Consider the following 19,817-nt stretch of genomic DNA (forward strand, 5'->3'; position numbering starts at 1 on the left):
TTCGGAGTGACTTGAGTGCGTGTGTTATGTGGCGGATCCTAGATCCCGATAGACAGCTCACAGTCACCTTCTCCTTGTTCAGCCTGGTCAGAGGGACATCAGTGTGTCTGACTATAGAGTCACCTATTACTAGTGTATCAGGCAAGGTGTTTGGCCTTAAGGGCTGTGATTGGTTGACACACTGATTTAATGAAGTATGTGTTGCATGTGTTTTGTTTTGAGGTGGTGGATTTTTGGATGTCTGCTTTGGGAGCCTCTGTTGTTTTGGTAAGTTTTTTATTAGAGCCTCCGAGTATGTCTTTGTGTTTTTATGTGTTTGGTTTGCAGTTGCGGTAGGTCTGTGTGGGACTGGGATTGTTGTGTGTGTGGTTGACATCTCCTCCTGTCTGGTCATGCCAGCCCTGAGTTGAGAGAGTTCAGCCTCCAGTTTGGCTATATAGTTGCATCTCTCACATGTATTTCTGTTTGTTGGGAGGAGGAGAGGGTTGTCTGTGTACATGAGACAATTGTAGCATTGTCTCAAGATACCCAGATTGACCAGCTGAATTGGAGGCAACGCCAGTAATCTACCACTCGACATGCTAGAACAGTATAAGGGAGTGCTGTACCTTTAAGGGAAGTGGATATTCACAGGGGTGGTAAGTAAATGTAGTGCTTTACTTAGTATGAGAGTGCTTACTTAGTAGAGAAGTATTGAGAACAAGTGCTAGGCTTATAATATAGTGAGTAGTCTGGTTATACTAAGATTAGAGCTTCCTTAAGGGAAAATTTGAAGAGCAGACTTGGCGGAGCCAGAAAAAGTTTAACCTTGTTTAACTTGGCTGTGCTATCGCACAACATAAAGCCGTGCACAACGCGGATTTTAAACAGTGAACTACAAAAGAGCTAGAAATGGTCCAAAACAACCAATTACTACAGCTTCTTGTGCTGAGGTCACTTCCTACAGGGACAGGTAGGCTGCTCAAGGCTCCCCACTCCCACTGGTGAGCAAAGACACTTCCCTTTATCCAAGTAAAGTAATGGACAACACAGGAACTACACCACAGCCCAGAATACAGCAATGCCTGTAAACTGGTCTAAACTAGTCGAGGAGAGGCGGGAAAACAAGGATTATTTTTTTGTTTTGTTTTTTTGGTAGAAACACACAGAAAATGCAGAAACAGTGATAAATTAGTTACACAGGCTAGCACACTTGTGGGCAGCCTCCACAGTTAAATTAAACAAACAAACAAACAAACAAACTTTCGATCAAATTCGACTAAAATGTAAGTTTAAGTACAGATTTTAAAATAATGCAGCAAACAGTTAAAAAACAGTTCAAGTCTAGTTCAGGGTAAGCTACAGAAGCTATTCCAAGTGAAAAAAAAGCAAAGATACTTAAATCCAGAAAGTAGTCGCTTTTCTGAGTTCCCTGCTGCTAGGACCACTCTGCAGAACCACGAGGAGCTTGTCTGAGCAGTATAGCCAGAAAAAAACACCCAGAGGCGGATTTTAAACAGTGAACTACAAAAGAGCTAGAAATGGTCCAAAACAACCAATTACTACAGCTTCTTGTGCTGAGGTCACTTCCTACAGGGACAGGTAGGCTGCTCAAGGCTCCCCACTCCCACTGGTGAGCAAAAAAATTTCCTTCTATCCAAGTAAGGTAATGGACAACACAGGAACTACACCACAGCCCAGAATACAGCAATGCCTGTAAACTGGTCTAAACTAGTCGAGGAGAGGCGGGAAAACAAGGATTATTTTTTGTTTTTGGTAGAAACACACAGAAAATGCAGAAACAGTGATAAATTAGTTACACAGGCTAGCACACTTTAGTGGGCAGCCTCCACAGTTAAATTAAACAAACAAACAAACAAACTTTCGATCAAATTCAACTAAAATGTAACTTTTAGTGCAGATTTTAAAATAATGCAGCAAACAGTTAAAAAACAGTTCAAGCTAGTTCAGGGTAAGCTACAGAAGCTCCCATTTCGACCTGATAATCATGCTTATACACTAGTACCCATTTCTGTGTCAAGGCAATGCAAAAACCAGTAGCTGTAGACATTTATAGTCACAGCAGGATTATTTCCATTTTCAGTGGAGGCCGGGGAAAAGCTCCTTACACTCCCTTTGGTTCATTTTAAAATAAAAAAAAAAAAAAAGTCAATAGGTCGTTAACCACTATGCCATGACAGCTGTGTCTGTTGGATGCACTGAAACTATGATTACACATGTGTACAACATGTACAGCTTATTTACCTGACATTTTACATCTCATGTCTGTTGTTTTGAGGCTTCCAGCTACACCTACTCATACATATATGTGCACAGGTAATACCTGATATACATTTCCGTTCTATGTCAGTATGGCACACTATATTTACACACTTGTTGCTCAGGCATACCTTTCAACCTGTTAGAGCAGGAATCTGGATGACGGCACACATAAATGGGGGGCAATGGCCCAAAATTAATAACGCCTTATTAATATTTCTATAACACACTTAAGTCAGTTGATAGCACAGTAGGCTTTGCAATCACAGAAATACCCTGGAGGATGTCTGACATTTATATGTTTGCTATTATGTTCTGATGTCAGTCTTCACAGATTTGCCAATGATTTGACAGACATAACACAACTCTATGAGGAAATGACTACAACTATGAGCCACACACTTGGTCAGTGTGCAGAGCACTGGACAGCTCATACCATTCAACTGTCCAGTGTGCAGAGCACTGGACAGTTGAATGGTATGAGCTCAGTATATGACACGCAGTTCAGCACACACTCCTGCAACAGTAGTTTACTATGCACATACCCTGTATAGGTCTCTTACATTTGTAAGACAAACATCTGTATCATAGTTGTATTCACAAGTAACTTATGGATATCTACGACATCCCAGTAGATGGCCTAGCAGTGTCACAGTCAGTATTGTTCAACAGACACTCCAGTAGTACTCATATGTGAGTCATCCTTTCCTGGGGTGAATCAGGGGCCTGAACTGTGATGTATGTCACTGCAGACAGAGCCAGATGCTAAGGTCATAGGTGCTGTTCAGCAATTTATCAGTACAGCAAGTCTTGTTGAGACATATTTGTTTAATTTCCCATTTCCCATTATTGCATACACCCTTCTGTATTCCATTACATGCTTACTTGTTTGACATACCTATTTTTTCCCAAATACTCCTGTATTTCGTTTGTTTCCCTCTCTTTGTCTACACATGCAGGTATAGACCAGTTTTGTATAGGCAGCAGCTTGCCTTTTGTAGGTAATGCTCATGAGCAGGTGATGGCCTGTGCACCTATTGGTGTGCCCCACTTGCTAATTGCATGCAGAACAGCTGTGTTGTTATTCCAATAGCCAATGGCATGGCAACACACTCCTGTAATTGAGTACGTCATGTGGGTGTTGCCCCTTTTCCTTGCCTGTGAGGAGGCCATCATGGAGGTGTGTGAACTAGAGCATCACAGAGGGTAGATGGGAATACCTCTTACATGCAACAAGATTCCAATATACATCAGGCAGAGAGTCCCTCACTAGCACTCTTCAAGAGAAACCTTGACTTGTGGTTGGGAATCAGAAACTTTACCCTGGGGATCACTGCAATGACTGTGCTGGTCAGAGGCACAGGGAACTAATCTAAGGGGGTGGCAAAAGCCAACACACTCTGGCTAGGCTTAAAAATGCCCTTGGGCGGATAGCCTAGTTCTTACCTATGAACCTCTGAACACATGTGGAGACAGCCCAACAAAATAGGGGAGAAGGTTCCAGACTTAGAGACAGAATGTAAGTATTGCTGTTATACAGTTGGAATAATGCTAGATTAACAGGGTTTGTGTGAACATGCATTTTCTGCGTGATTTCAGGTGGATGTGGATGACATAACTCTCAACTGTAAGGCTATCTGCAGAATCGCTAGAGGTTTGACTCTTATGTTTGGTCTGTTCCTCAGACAGTTTTCGTCCCTGGCAAATCAGTAGGATACTGTGGGGATTGCAGTCAGCAAATGCTAACATCCATTTGTGTTTCTCACTTCATATCCCTCAGATAAGATATGTTACAACAAACCTTGTTACACCAGCAAACCTCTCTGTTTATAACAGCAATATTTCAAATATGACCCTGTTTTTGGGCCTCTGTCCCCCAATTATATCAAGCTTTGTCCAGATGTCATGCACTAAGAGGTTGATACATATGGTATATCATTATTTAGTGCCTTCATTCCTGATGTTGTCCAGACATGTTATGAGGAAGAGGCCATATATATATGAGGCCAAAGCCTGGATGCTCTGTGGGAATCTGTGCAGTTTAGAGGCCTGTGTATGTCTGGCCATTGTTAACAGACTGACAGGATTGTGTAGCAGTGTTTTTGTGTGCAAATGTTAGTTGGGCTGTCTAGGGAGGGGAGTAGATGTGTGTGTCATGGGTCCTTTTCTATCTGAATGTGCATGCTGCTCCAGCTTCTGGTGGTCTATCGGCTGTATATGTTTGTAGGGGCACACTGAGACATGTCCCGTACCACCTCAGGATTCCTACTACACTGTGACTTGGCGCAGTATATGTAGGGGTAGAGTGCAAGTGGCAAACAGGATATATTTGTTCACACAGTCGTTATACTGTAGTGTTCAGTTGACTTATCGGTATGTCACTGTGACTGTGGTGCAATTGGTTGTGGGCATGCACTTTCACACCAGTGTCTGTTTTTCACTACTGTTACATTCCTGTAGTGCCTGATATTTGCAAATTCATGTGTAATTCCCCATAGCTGATTTGGGGTTGTGTTGTGTCAGTTTGACTGTAGTTTGGACAGTGCTTGGTGACATGCTTGGCAGCTCAGTGTAGTTTCCCTAATGTTATGTTATGTCCACATATTCATAGGATGTCCAGTTGTCTGGCTCATATATTTGGTCTGGTCCCCATAACTATTGTGTATTTCTGACAAATCAGTGGGATGATCTGCAGATTGAAGTCACTAACTAATGAGAAACAATTGAGTCCTGGACTTGTGATATTTCAGACGATATATGTTAGAACACACGGTGTAACTGCAGCAACTCTCTCAGCTTATCTACTCAAGTATTTCAGATATGTTCCAATTTACATGCCTTTGCCCTCCCCACTTTAACAGGCTTGGTTCAGATTATTTGCACTAAGGGGTTCTGAGCATATCTCTCATATGCCAGATTGTACTAAGGGGTTCTGAGCATATCTCTCACATGCCGGATTGTCACAGAATGTCCAGTTTTTTTGCTCATATTTTTGTTCAGGTCCACAAATTATTTGTATTTTTCTGGCAAATCACTGTGATGATCTGAGGATTTCTGTCAGTAGATAATGACATACATTTCAGTGTCAGACCTCATATCCTTCGGAAGATGTATGCTACAACAAAACCGTGTTACCCTAGCAATTTTCTAAGTTGATAAGAGCGATATTTAAAATATGTCCCTATTTTTGGCCCATTGTCCATCCATTTTGACAGCCTTTGTCCAGATTTATATATATATGTGTGTGTGTGTGTGTGTAGTGTGTGTGTGTGTGTGTGTGTGCATGATATGTTTGAAAAAGCATCAGTAAGTCTTACAGCTCAACTGGTGTAGTGGTACATTGCTATGACTATAGTGTACAGGGTCCTGGGTTCAAGTTTTTGGCAGGGCTGATTATTTTGTTGCTAGGCAGAATGAGGGCTGATGGAGACTGAGTGATTAAGGCACTTTTAAGCAGTTGTAAGTGAGATTGCGTGGTTTCACGCAAAGCTAAGTGATGCTAACAGACAGTTAAGTCTTTTTAGCTTCACTTAGCACCACTTACTCCCACACTAATTTTAATTAAAGAAAAGAAAAAAAGGTGATAGGAAAGTGGTGAAATGGGGGCAAGCAGGGGTTAAAACATTAGGAAAACCAGCTAGGGATGTGCAGGATGGGTGTAGGAAAGGACCATAGCTCTACATTTCTTCTGCAGAAATAGCTGTGAATAATGTGTAGAATTTGGGATTTACAGCCTCAAACCCCACAGGGAGGGATGTTAATGACAGACATTTGTAGAATAATATGTGAGTAGATTGATTAATTTCACTGAACATAGGGGCAAAATGTAGAGCTATGTATAGGGCAATGATTTTTTTGTGGGACAGATGCCTTTTTTTTTTTTTTTTTTTTTTTTTTTAAGGTGAGAATGGGATGTTGGGAAGGGCTGTAGGTATGCTTGGGGAGGTAGGTTGGGTAGGATAGGTAGCATTTGCAGACAGACAAGGCACATAAGACAGCAGACAGGGGTGGTATATGACACGTGAGGGGGTAAACACCTTGGATGGGGGGTGGTTTAACAGATATCTGCTAAACAAAGCAATACTGTCTCAAATGAAAATAGACTTGGCATTAAAATCAAACTTCAACAGAAATCTCCTCAACATTTTCTTATGCCTGGATGCATTGACATCTACTATTAATGTTTTATCTTATACAGTGCAACAATTCCAGTTAACATTTGCTAATAAATCTGATGTAAATTATGTCAAATTATTGAAGGGAGCATAAACAGATCCTGTGTCCATCTTTAGTCAAGCATTCACTTCTTTATATACTAGTAACACTTGGAAAGGGTTATTCTGAAAGAATATAGCAACTCCTCTGGATTTACTAAATACTGAGTTAATATAAGCAGTGCAAACACATTATCATGAGAAAATGTTTTAATCTAAATTCAGCAAACATATTTTCCTATAAATGCATCACTCTAACACATTCTATGTTCCTCATCACTCTAACACATTATACTTTCCTCTAAAGGTGGCACTCTAACACATCATACATTTCTCTAAATGCAGCACTGTAACACGACATACTTTCCTCTAAATTGTTATAACTAACCATAACCAAGTCAACATATCAGATATCAACCACTGTCTCTTTACTATCAAAATTCACAACCAAGCAAAATACTCGAGCCTGAGCAACACACACACACACACACACACACACACACACACACACACACACACACACACACACACACATACACACACACGGAATGGGATCCATTAGAACAGGGAGATCCTCCAGTCTCTTCAATCTACTTAAGCAGCTCTGGGAACCACATCCACAGTCCGTAACATCTGCACCAAAAGCATACACTTAGATTAGTGATTTACATATTACCAAATGGATGACCATATGTACATTTCTATTTGTTTATTTAAAGGTAATGGACATTTTCAGCTATGAATTCACTGATAATAAAACAAAGCAAAAATTGTAAGTAGTGTATCCTAAAAACAGCCTGCAAATGAAACAAAGCTTTTGTGGACTGGTTCACATAACTGCATAATAAAAAATAATTATGAATCCTCTCTACTACCTAACAGAGTATATCTGATAAATACAAAACTTCAGACAACTTCACTCACTTCCAAGACTGCTGCCATAAATCCAGCAGAAACTGCCTACCTAATAGAGACTATGCCCAGAGGTGAAACTGGTTCCAACACCATTTTCTTTTTGTTGTGATAGGTTTTGTTACTGCTTGGGACTTTACAGTCTGAAACTTTACCATTCTTGGTGACCAGAAGGTGAAGATGATAACATTTGATCTTTCTCAATTGAATTTTACCAGAAGGCACAAAATGGAAGGAAAAGATATAAAGCTATACAGGAATTTTTCCTCCCAGTTGAAGAACATGTCCACAAATACATCTCCCTTGTTCTAAAGGTCAACAAAACTGTGGAAAGACCATGCTCTGGAAGAGCCTCTCCAGACTGCACCACTTGACCTTATAGGCTTCCCTTATCTTCATCTTCAGGACAGAATTGGAACCATGACTGAAGAAACTGATTCTCTAGTCTGTGACCTACTGCAAGATCAGCATAATTTCTCGGCAGAGGGGTCTGGATGCATGCCACCCTCTTTGTCCATGTAAAATACCATGGTTCGATTGACTGAGAAGAGCAACTGGGGAACTATGATCACATCATTTCCAAAGTTTGAAGAGTAGCAAACACTGCATTTAGCTCATTGGATACTATGATGTCTCTTTCTTGGGGTGCATTTTCCTGTGCCAGTAAGTCCACCAGTGATGCATTTGTCATATGAGACTGCAACACAGTTGGGTGCAGGAACAGTAACCTCTGATGTTTTTAATATTTGGTGGTGCTGATTCTCAGCTAAAGCGTCTTCTGTGTGGAGACCTGCATAAAGGCGTACCCTTGAAGGTTGTGTAAAATCTTCTACCAATCATTAGCAGACTGGAGGTCCACTGTCCTAACCAGGAAAAAGCCAAAAGACACAACAACATTCATTTACCACTTGTGACATAGGCACACATACATTAATACAAAAATTTACATTTTTTTCATTTATGCATTATCTATACTTTCTTTCTTTATAGGAAATGTCATTCAGTCCAACATTACATAAATTGTTCAATTCCTGCATTCCTTAAAGCTTACTCCTCCACATCCTGGACATTATTTAGTGTGTATTATTCTCACAAATTCCTTTTATTTCTATGGGATTTGTTCATTCTCTTTCTAAAGATTTTATCTCCTATGCAATATTCAGTACTAGTGCAGCTAGTTTATATGCTGATTTCCACTTCCAGCAATTGCTTTTTTGAGAGCCAGTAGAATTTAACTTAAGGTCTTGCTGTCTACGTAATTCAGATACTGTTTCAAAAAATCATATCCTTACAGCCATTTACTCCCCAATACTTCTGACAAAATACTCTCTATAGAGAGTTTTTAAAATCTGTCAGCTCATTACACAGCCAAATATGTTCCCAGCTCTCTCTCTCTTTCTAGTTACTCATCCAGCATTTATGGTCTAGGTTTTTCTAAAGTCTGCTTAGATCTTGCAATAATCATCCTTAAGATTCAACACAATATATCCCTGTTTACCATGCTCTGGAAAGTTCAACAGTGATGAATCTGTGAAGGGCCTTTTACTGTCCTGTACTTGCTAATTCATATTCTGTTCCAAGGTTCTTACCCCATGTGACTCACTCTGTACCTGTTCATACTGAACTTTAGCTGCCAGTGCCACTTTTCTACCAAACTTTCTGATTTCGCTTTATAGACAGCACCAACATCCTGTATTAATGCTCCAACTTCTGTGACAAAAAAACAAATCTTATTCTCCATACCTGTCATGTATACACACACACACACACACACACACACACACACACACACACACACACACACACACACACACTCACACACACACACACACACACACACAAACAAACACACACACACACACACACACACACACCACGCCCTACCATATCTGCTGAAAAATCCATCCGAAACAGTCCCAGACAAGCTCTTCATGCTGCTGCAGGGCTCAATTCCGACAGGCTGGTAGAGGGTGATGACATCATCAAAAACAGATGAGGTATGGTGGTTGGGAATCAGAGGCCCATGAGCCCCCAAATGGATACAGTGGGACTGAGGTCCCCACCTATGGGCATTCACCACTGCACCTTCATGGTCCAGAAGGTGGCTGTGCTGGGGGCTGAACAAGAGGGGCAGCCTGCCCCTTGAGGTGTGCCAGCCGGCCCTCCATATGGTGCAGCCGTCCACCTAATTTGGAGCAGATGACGGACTCCTCTCCATGCCTACACCAAGTGGGGGGGGGTGGTCCCATCCCCTGAGGCAGTTCCACCCGAAGGTGGTGCAGAACCAGCAGAGAAGAATGTTCTGGGTTGGGTCCCAGATGTCCTAGGGCCTGGTGCCATAGCAGATGGGGTGGGACAAGCGGATCTGCCGGGATTTGCCTTCCCAAATGTGCTATGGTGTTGTGGTTTTCCGATATATATTGGCTAGTCATAAACAACGCATTTCAAAAGTAGTTATAACAGCATGCATGGGTGTTCCCATTAACCCAAACCAACAGATGTGAAACAGTTGCATAGCAAACAGAACACATGCATAAATTGTACAACAGTAAGCATTTTAACAGTATGCAAATTTCATTGACGGCAACAGGCCACCAATAATGGTATTTGAACAAGGTATGTTAATATGCAACCAATGAAATATACGAATAATAATTATTGATGCACATGACGGGTGGGGAGATAGAATAAAAAGTCCATTAGCAGCTATATCGGCTTCTATTTTTCACAACAGTACTGCTCAATACTCGACAGGTCTGCCCTCACTTTACATCTACCTATGGCCCATAGCTTCTGTGACACATATGTACCTGTTAGACTGTCAACCTGTAATGGTATGGGGAAGACTGGGTGAACTGTGGCTACTTTACTGGAGGGGGCTAGTACATGTCAGTGTTACATACTTGACCAAGAAGGGGTACCCTGCAATGATCTTGTGTGTGTCTGCTACTAGCATAGTTCACCTGGATTCATATCTGGATCCAAGGTGATTGGCAGCAGTGACCACTAGCCGTGACAGTGTGACATTTGAGAGACATGTATCGGGAAGAGGGCATGGTGTATGGACCTATCCTGCTGTCATTTGCAGGCATAGGGTTGGACAGTGGGACAGTTGTACACAGTTATACCCTTCAAACAGCTACTACAAACATTTCATTATTTGTAAGACCTGTGGAGAAAATATCTGTTACCACTATTTGACTGTTTCTACAGATATTCAAGATTTCTTGAGTGTATATATGCACATATCTCAGTGCCACTCCCTGGATTCAAACCATGTCTGGGTGTGCTAAAGTGAATTGCAAGGCTGTTTCTCATCACACTGAGCTACTGGGGAACTGATGTCTTTTGTTTGACTGTTTTCTGCCTAATACTCTGTGGGTTAGACAGTCTGACCTTATAATCTTGAGAGTTATGCATGACAAATAGTTAGTGTACTGTGTAGTAATCCTTTGAAATTACACCATCTGGAAAGCAAAGGTTAACACAAGGCACTGTAACAGGGGATACACTATAATACATTTGACATTGGTATTCAGGTTTTGGATCTTAATGCATAACATATGTCATATTTCATGCATATCTTGATTTACAGCACCACAATCTACCATTTTTGCATACTAGCTGGTTCTCAGAACAACCTCTGTTAATTCAGGCTGTCAGAGCCATATTTTCTGTGCAGAACCTGTACACATTCTATTTCTGTGACAACATACCAGAATAAACACAACAGTTGGAGATTTAGGTTTTTAATGTACTTATATGGCACAGTGCTCTACTACTGCATATGGTGTAGATGACTATTAGTCTGTCAAATGTTTCTTTAATTGTTAGACACAGAACACAGTAAACAAATTTCTCCTTCTTATTTATTTCATTATATACTGCAAGGTAGATCTGTACTCACCAGCCTGTCGGTGCAACCTTGTCAGTCTGTCTGCATGGGCTTCAGCATTGCTAGCCCTCTCCACTGCAACTGTAGGGAAAGAAAACAAACAAACATTATGCATACCTGTCTATCACATACTCAGGCTAGAATTTGGTACAGCTATATCTGGGATACTTACAAACTGCTGGAGCATGGTTGTCCCAAGCATCATGGATCCATTGGGCCAAGAGCACCCCCTTTCTCCACTTTAGATTGACATAGTGATACTGTATCTACTCATCAGTTTGGGGGATGCCAGTAGCACTGGTGAGATCATATGCCAGATGGTCCCAGGCCTCTGCTTTATACTGTGAGCCCTGGTACTGGCCCTGCAGCAGTCTGTCATCATGGTCTGCTACAAGGAGCCCAGCCATGACTCTGGACTCCAAAATGTCCCAGTGCTGCACTCAAAAGCATGAGCCCTCACCAACACCTGACATAGATCTACTCAGAGCAAGCTACAACAGATTCTGGCTGTATTCCCACCTATGCCATTTAAATAAGGCTAAATTCCCACCCTTTGCTGTCATTGAACCATTTTGAAAATGCTAAGCTCAGCTAAGCAGTGCACAAATCCGCTAAGCTGAGTTGAACAGTGCTTAAAGGGGTAATTGCTGAGCACTGCTTAACAGTGCGAAATCCGCTTAGCTGAGCTGACTGCTGCTGCTTAGTATTTAAGTTTAAGCAATGCTTAAACTGGCTAAGCACAGCTGGCCATTGCTCAGTTTTCAGTTTTAAAAAATGTCAGAATAATAACTTAATCATTACTGACATATTAGTGAGTCTATATGATTTACTTTACATGACATCCCTGTATGTGCTTTCATTACATTACCATGGGGTGTGACTATACTGTATGGGACACTTGTGTATACATGGGTGATTTCACATGTTATATGGACTCACACTTCCATTTTAGACCAGCTACACTGCCCTGGTTGACAAATATCAGTTACTACATAATTTAAAATAAAAATAATTTTAACACTGCTTTTCCATGTAAAAATAAAGTGCTTGTCTTTGTACTCGAACCGTGAACACCTGCATGCAAATCCACAGCTCTAACCACTACACTATCTTAGCATTAGTATTTAGTTGTATATTTTTATTTATCTCCTATGGGATGTTTAAGCAATGCTGAGCAGAGGGCCATAACGCACACACCCGCTCAGCTACACTTAAACATATGTGAGAATGGAAAAAAAATAAATGAATCAACCCACTTTATTTACATGTAGCTGTACTCCTTGTCAGTCAAAGTAAGGAAAGTGTAAGTGGACACATAGGGACAGATTTTAATTATTGCTCTTACAAACCTTCTAGCAAATCATTGGCAAATCACTCAGGGTTTAAGTCCAAACATAATGACAAACATTTGGGTTTCAGACTTCATACCCTTCAGGAAATCTGTGCTAATGGAAATCTTTTATTCTGTCAACTATCCAAGTTTGTAAGTGCAATATTTTAAAAAGTGTCCCTATTTTTTGGGCCTTTGTTCCCCCCCCCCATTAGTTATGGCTTTTTACAGCTTTCTTGCTCTAGGAGGTTGAAAGGTATGTGAGGCAGACATCTGGGCATTCTGCGGAAACCTGTACAGTTGACGGGTATAGCCATATGGCACTTAGACAATGGCAGACATTTGGATTTCAGACTTCATACCCTTCAGGAAATCTGTGCTAATGCAAACCTTTTATTCTGTCAACTTAACAAGTTTGTAAGTGCAATATTTAAAAAGTGTCCCTATTTTTAGGCCTTTGTCCCCCCATTATTTATGGCTTTATGCAGCTTTGTTGCTCTAGGAGGTTGAGAGGTATGTGAGACAGGCATCTAAGCATTCTGTGGAAACCTGTACTGTTGAGGGGTATGGCCATATGGCACTTTGACAATGGCAGACATTTGAGTTTCAGACTTCGCACCCTTCAGGAAATCCGTGCTAATGCAAACCTTTTTTTCTATCAGCTTTCCAAGTTTGTTAGTGCAATATTTAAAAGGTGTCCCTATTTTTAGGCCTTTGTCCCCTAATTATTTATGGCTGTCTTGCGCTAGGAGGTTGAGAGGTATGTGAGGCAGGCATCTGGGCATTCTCCGAAAACCTGTATAGTTGAGGGGTATGACCATAAGGCACTTTGATAATGCAGGGGGTGTGTGACAGTACATGTCACACAGCCCCTGCATTGCTTCCTATCCGGACTTTCTGCTTGACACTGAAAGTGCTTGCAGAGTGCTGTGCAGCACTTTGACAATGCAGGGGGTGTGTGGCAAAACCTGTCATATACCCCCTGAGTTGATTTCTTGCTCCCCTATTTATTTTAGTGTCCACAGACACTGTTATACTAATTTCATTTGATTTCAGTGTCTGCGGACGCTGAAATGCTTTTAAAAAGTGCCATATGGCACTTTCTGAATGCAGGGGGCATATTAGATGTGCGTACACTACTTAAACACAACCCCTGCACTCAGTGATGTTTATGTCTGTTTAGCCTTAGCAGCAGCGCGCCTTCATGAATATGCAAGGCGCGCTGCTGTTAAAGCTAAGGCTAAATGGACAGTGTCAAGCAGGAAGTCCTGCATGGAGTTTATTGAATCCCAGTGATAGACTAGAACATTACAGATGAGAGTATGCACATATACACACATTTACCATATCAGCAGTATGGTCAGCATATGTATATGTGAAGAGATTCATCTAAAAGTCCCTTTTCAGGACTATTTCTGCTGCCTGAAAAGGTTATCTCCCACCCCACCCCTAAATTAAGACTATGAAGCAACCATTCACTAATTTTTCACATTCATCATCTGCCAGCTTCTCCTTCCTTTCCTTAAGTCTTAGTGTTTTCTCTTTTTTTTTCCTTTACCCTTTCTTAAACCCTTACTATTTAGCCATAAAACTGCAAATTTATATATATGCCAGATAACTTCCAATATCACCAGTTTTATACATAGATAACATTCCATATTTTTATATAGATGGATATAGATATATCAAATTACATCTTACATCACTCAATTATAGTGGCCTGTAATCCAAACAACATGGAGTCTGGTCATGCCACAGCACATTATCAGATGTTTGGGCCTTCACAGACCAAATTCTCTTAGAAATTGGCAAAGGGGAACTTACTGGTGTTATATTTATTGATCTGAACTAAGCTTTTGATCAAGTAGATCACAACTTAACCTGCTAAACACCTACTTTAGGTGTTAGTCTAGATGCAGTACACTGGATCCACAACTATCTTTCTAACTACCCCTTCTGTGTAAAATTCAACTCATCCATCTTTTCTCTGGCTAAAATCAGAGAGTATCAGAAGACTCCATCTTTGCTACCTTTGTCTTCCTCAGTTACATAAACAAAGTACCCTAGAACCTATCACAGCTCCCACTACCTCCTTATACTGATTACATGCTCCTATTCTCATCTAACAAATCCTTAACAATCCTTTAGAAAGAACTACAAGCTAACTTTCTCTCCTTTAACGCTTGGATCAGCAACAAAAAGATCCTCAACTCTTCCAAAACAAAATCAATGCTTTTTGGAACCAAGTCATAGCTAAACAACTCCTCTGACCATTATTAATCTTTAATCACAGTAACACTGCATTAGAAAATTCCTCTTCATTTAAATGCCTAGGATTTTTGCTTGACTCATCCCTTAACTTTAACCTACACATAATTGATGCTAGGAAAAGTTAATTCATTACTATTCTGGGCCAACAAAATCTCCACTTTTCTTTCCAAAACTTCAGAATAGCAATATACAAAGGCATTCTATTAACCCAGGCAGAATATGGACTCTCTCTATTAGCATACATCTCAAAAAGAAACTCCAAAATGATTAAACAGTCACCAACAGAATCTGCAAGTACATCACACACTCCCCATATTGTAAAACTGCAAGAAGAAATAGATACATTTTGGAGAAATAGCTATGAAGATCCTGTGAAACATAACAAAGATGCTAAATGGATAGAAGAAATGAAAGAATAAGAAGTTCAAATGTTCAGGATATGCAATGGGATGAAGTAACAGCTAGAGAGATTAAAACAAAGTTAAGAAAAGCTCCTAACTAGAAAACCCCAGGCCCAGCTGTAGTACCTAACTTCTGGATAAAAGTATTAACATCTTTACACGAGGACTTAGCCATGAGTAAGAACTATTTATATGCACACCCCAAACAGACACCAGCCTGGTTACCAACAAGAAAAGCAATATTCCTACTTAAGAGAGAAACTGCATGCTGTCCTAAAAAGTATAGACCCATAACTTGCCTTCCGACAACGTATAAACTGTACACTGGAATTGATGTCGACAGAGTTTATAGTTATTTAGAGGAAAACTCAAGTGTGACAATAGAACAAAAAGGTAATAAAAGAAGTCATATGGAATAAAGGATCATTTGTTGTTAAAGTCATAATGGAGAACTGTAAAAAGGAGAATCTAAGTATTGCATGGACAGACTACAAAAAAGCATTTGACAGTAGCCCACAGTCATGAATAAAAGAGTGCTTAAAAATGTATAAGATACATCCTACACTGATCAATTACATTACAGTGACCATGAAACAATGGCAAACTACTTTGCAGTTAACCCATGATAAGGGACAAATTATTATTCCAGGGATAAAAACTCAAAGGAGGATATTCCAGGGTGACTCTTTCTCACTGCTGTTCTTTTTTATTGCCCTTTACCCATTAAGCTGTCTGCTTAACAGATTAGGACATGGCCACAATTTGGCTCCCAGAAAACAACAAAGTGTAAAGATGTCTCATCTTCTTTTTGTAGACGGTTTAAAACTTTATAGTTCATCAGATGAGTAACTGAAAGCACAACTGAAAGTGGTCAAAACTTTTTCAGATGATATAAGAATGTCATTTGGTCTTGATAAATGTGCAAAAGCAACCTTTAAAGCAGGAAAGCAGAAGTACCAGAAAAACATCAATTTGGGACAAGAATGTGATATAAAAGAACGTGAGCAAGAGGGAGTGTATAAATATTTGGGAACTGATGAAGGATCAACAATAAAACTGAAAAAATGTGAATAAAACTTACTAAAGAATATTTTAGAAGACTAAAATTAATACTGAAAACAACGTTAACTCCAAGCTATAAACCAATTTGTTCTTCCTGTGCTAACTTACACTTTTGGAGTGACTGACTGGCCCTAAAAGGTGTTGGATAGGTTTGACAGGAAAACAAGAAGGATGCTTTATGCTAATCAAATGATTTATAAAAATGTGTCTATACCAAGACTATGCATTCCCCATTCTGAAGGCAGTATAGGCCTCCTTGAAACTGATTGCATGTATAGATCTGCAATCATGAGACTGCAAGACCCAAATGTAGTGAAAGTTTTGAAATATGAGGAGAATAAGTCTAAGATGACTTCCCTGCTTAGTTTAGCAGCAGCATATCAAGCGTGAATGAAAATCAAACCAGAAGTAGATAAAAATCCTGCAGCAACTGAATGTGTCAAAAAATAAAAAAAAAAAGAATATAAGATGAAGGATCAGATGAGAAGGCAAGAAATGTGGAAAATGCATAAATATAGTTGCAAGTATGGAAAGCTCTTGGAATAACCTCATGTTGATCAGGATCGAATGCAGGAATGGTTAAGGGGAGGCGAATTTAAACCAAAAGACGAAAGGATAGTATTGGCAGAACAAGATAGTGGACTAGGTACACGTTGGTTTACAAAGTCCATTGAACATGTGAGAGAAACAGACAAATGTAGGTTTTGTAAAACAGAATTGGAAATAGTTGCACGTCTTGTTGCTGGTTGTGATATGCTAATGTCAGAAGGACTGTATGCTGAAAGGCAAAATAATGTGGCAAGACTGTTGCATTGGGGACTGTGCAAACATTATAATATCATTATAATATAGAGGTAGTTGAAAAACACTGGAAACATGAGCCACAAAGCATTACAGAAAATGATGAAGTCTACATCACATGGGATCACCCATTACCACCAGTTCAAAAAATAGTTGCGAGAAAACTATATATATATATATATATATATATATATATATATATATATATATATATATATATATATATATATATATTAGTCCATGAAAAGAAGACAAAAGCAGCATTGATCACTGAAATTGCTACACCCACTGATTACAGTGTCTTACATACAGGGAGACAGAAAGTCATAAATTACCAGGATCTGCAGGAAGAAATGAGGGCAGTGTAGAAGAAGGATACCCAGACAGTTCCAACAGTAGTAGGAGCAAGGGGAAGAGCACTTCTGGCTATCATCAAAGATTGAAACAATACTAATTTTATGATCTTCAATCATACTTTGAATTTGGAATGGAGTCCGTTCCCATCATAGTGTTAGAAACCCAAAAGACTTGGAGAATTTAAGAGTATAAAACTGCACAAGACTACAAAAAACAAAATGCCTCTTATAGCTACTTATTAGGCTATTTATCTGTTAGGATCTTAACAAGCTTAGCCTTACATTCCCATTGTAGTTTTTAGCTCTTATAGTTTGCAGAAAAATAACCCAGTGGCAGTCAGAACAATGATATGTTGGGCCATTTACTTTTTGCCCCTTTTCCTGAGGGACATGGTGCACCCCACAGGAGTGGATTTATGGTTTCCAATCCAGTCATCAAAATTACATTTGAATAGAGGAAGATAAGTACTTTGCTTTATGAGTAGTGATAGAAGTGGTATTTTTGGTGAAACATATTTATTCATCCAACACATCCTGTTTGTGTAGAAAAGGGATTGAGATCCCTGGAGCATGTGTTTATGCTACCACTGGACTTGTGAATTTGTAATAGGTCTGACAGGATAGGGTCTGTTGAGGCTCTACATGTAATTCAAGGGCCACTTGTATGATACCAAGAAGAAGGACAAAGTTTTGAGACTGTCTGCATAGTTTTTATGATTTTTGTGCTTGACCTTTTTTTTTTTTAAATCAGAAAGCATTGTGGCCATTCCAGTTGTGGCAAGTGTTTGAAGAGGCACATACTGAAAGGGGAATTATAGTCAATGATTGCCTAATGAGAGCCGAGTAGAGTATAATGATCACATCCCTAGACCTGGGCATTATACCTTTAGATATAAGCTGTGCAATATAAAAGGGCTTCCTCACAATAGTGGATATGTGGTGATCAAAGGACAGTTTGCTGTTAACATAAGTTACCAGATCCCTGACTACAGATTCAACTTTCAGGGGGGTGTTGTCAACGTGATATTTACAAGTGAAGTCAAGCTTGCTGAAAGATGCAATTGTACATTTCTTGACATTTAGTTTAGTCCATAGTTTTGACACCACCTATTTGTTTGGGAAAGACCATCTTGAAGGATATTGGTATCCTTTGGGGAGTTTATGATGGCACCAAGTTTACAGTCATCTGCAAACATAGTCAGCCGTAAACCCTTAAGATATGCTTTCTCCTCCGAGAAGTAAATGCCAAAGAGGAGTGGCCCAGGGACTGAACCCTGGGGTACACCATTAGTGTCAAGCCTTTTTGAGAGCTCTTATGCTCTCAAATTTTCAGTCTTCTACACAGTCATACAATTTCCTGTCAGGTAGCTAGGCTAATAAGAGAACCTCTACCTGTGACCTCAGAAATCATAGCTATAGATATACTACTATACAGGCTCCTAAAACTAAACTACAATGAACAGATCAGTGCTTCCCTATACTAGACCTTAAGGTATGTGAATCTGTCCCTGCTGACCTCAAAGAAATATCTTACTCAAAATTCCATGCACAACTAAAACATTATCTTCATGATAATGTTTCAAGCAAATGTCATCACTCTTGACACATTACCTATCAGAATCTTGCTCTACTCAATCATCCTACCGCCTAACAAGTTTGCAGAGGTGTTGCAAGCTATTCTGGCACCTTTTCTGACACTCCCCTCCTCTCAACTCTAAACTGAGTTTGCCTCTGGCTCCCCAGACTTCTAAAAACTTTGCTTTCCTTTTGAAGTGTAGGAACAGCTTGCTGCAAACCTACATTTGTAGTAAGCAGCTGTTACAGTCCACACACAGAGCATTAAAGCATTTCATTTCTGAAGTATGGAGATGACACTGAAAAAAGGGGAAAAGAGTCTTCTTTCATTTTAAAAGTGCAAAAAGTTGCTACAGTTTATGCCACATGCAGGGTGCTAAAGTGCTTCAGTTTAGACTACAAGATACGGACATTCACATGTTGGTAATGCATTGTAGAACAACTGGCTCCTAGCACTTGCACCTGGGGCAACTACCCTCCTTGTTCCCCCTTAACTACATTACCGCTAGTTTGTATGATGTCACTTGCAAATACAGCTAACTTGAGTCACTCTAATTGCACTGTACATAACTGTATATTGTGAGACTACTCCTCTCCATATTGTATATAGGGATTGCTCCTGTCTGAATTGTATACTCCTTATTATTCCCTTATCATACTGTAATCTATATACATGTTTTTGTTTGTCAACTTTCCTTATTTACTTCTCTCTAAGCTGAGACTGAAATTGATCTTTTGTGA

Source organism: Protopterus annectens, chromosome 1.part1, assembly GCF_019279795.1.
Source record: "Protopterus annectens isolate FY-2018-M chromosome 1.part1, PAN1.0, whole genome shotgun sequence".
NCBI lineage: Eukaryota > Metazoa > Chordata > Ceratodontiformes > Protopteridae > Protopterus > Protopterus annectens.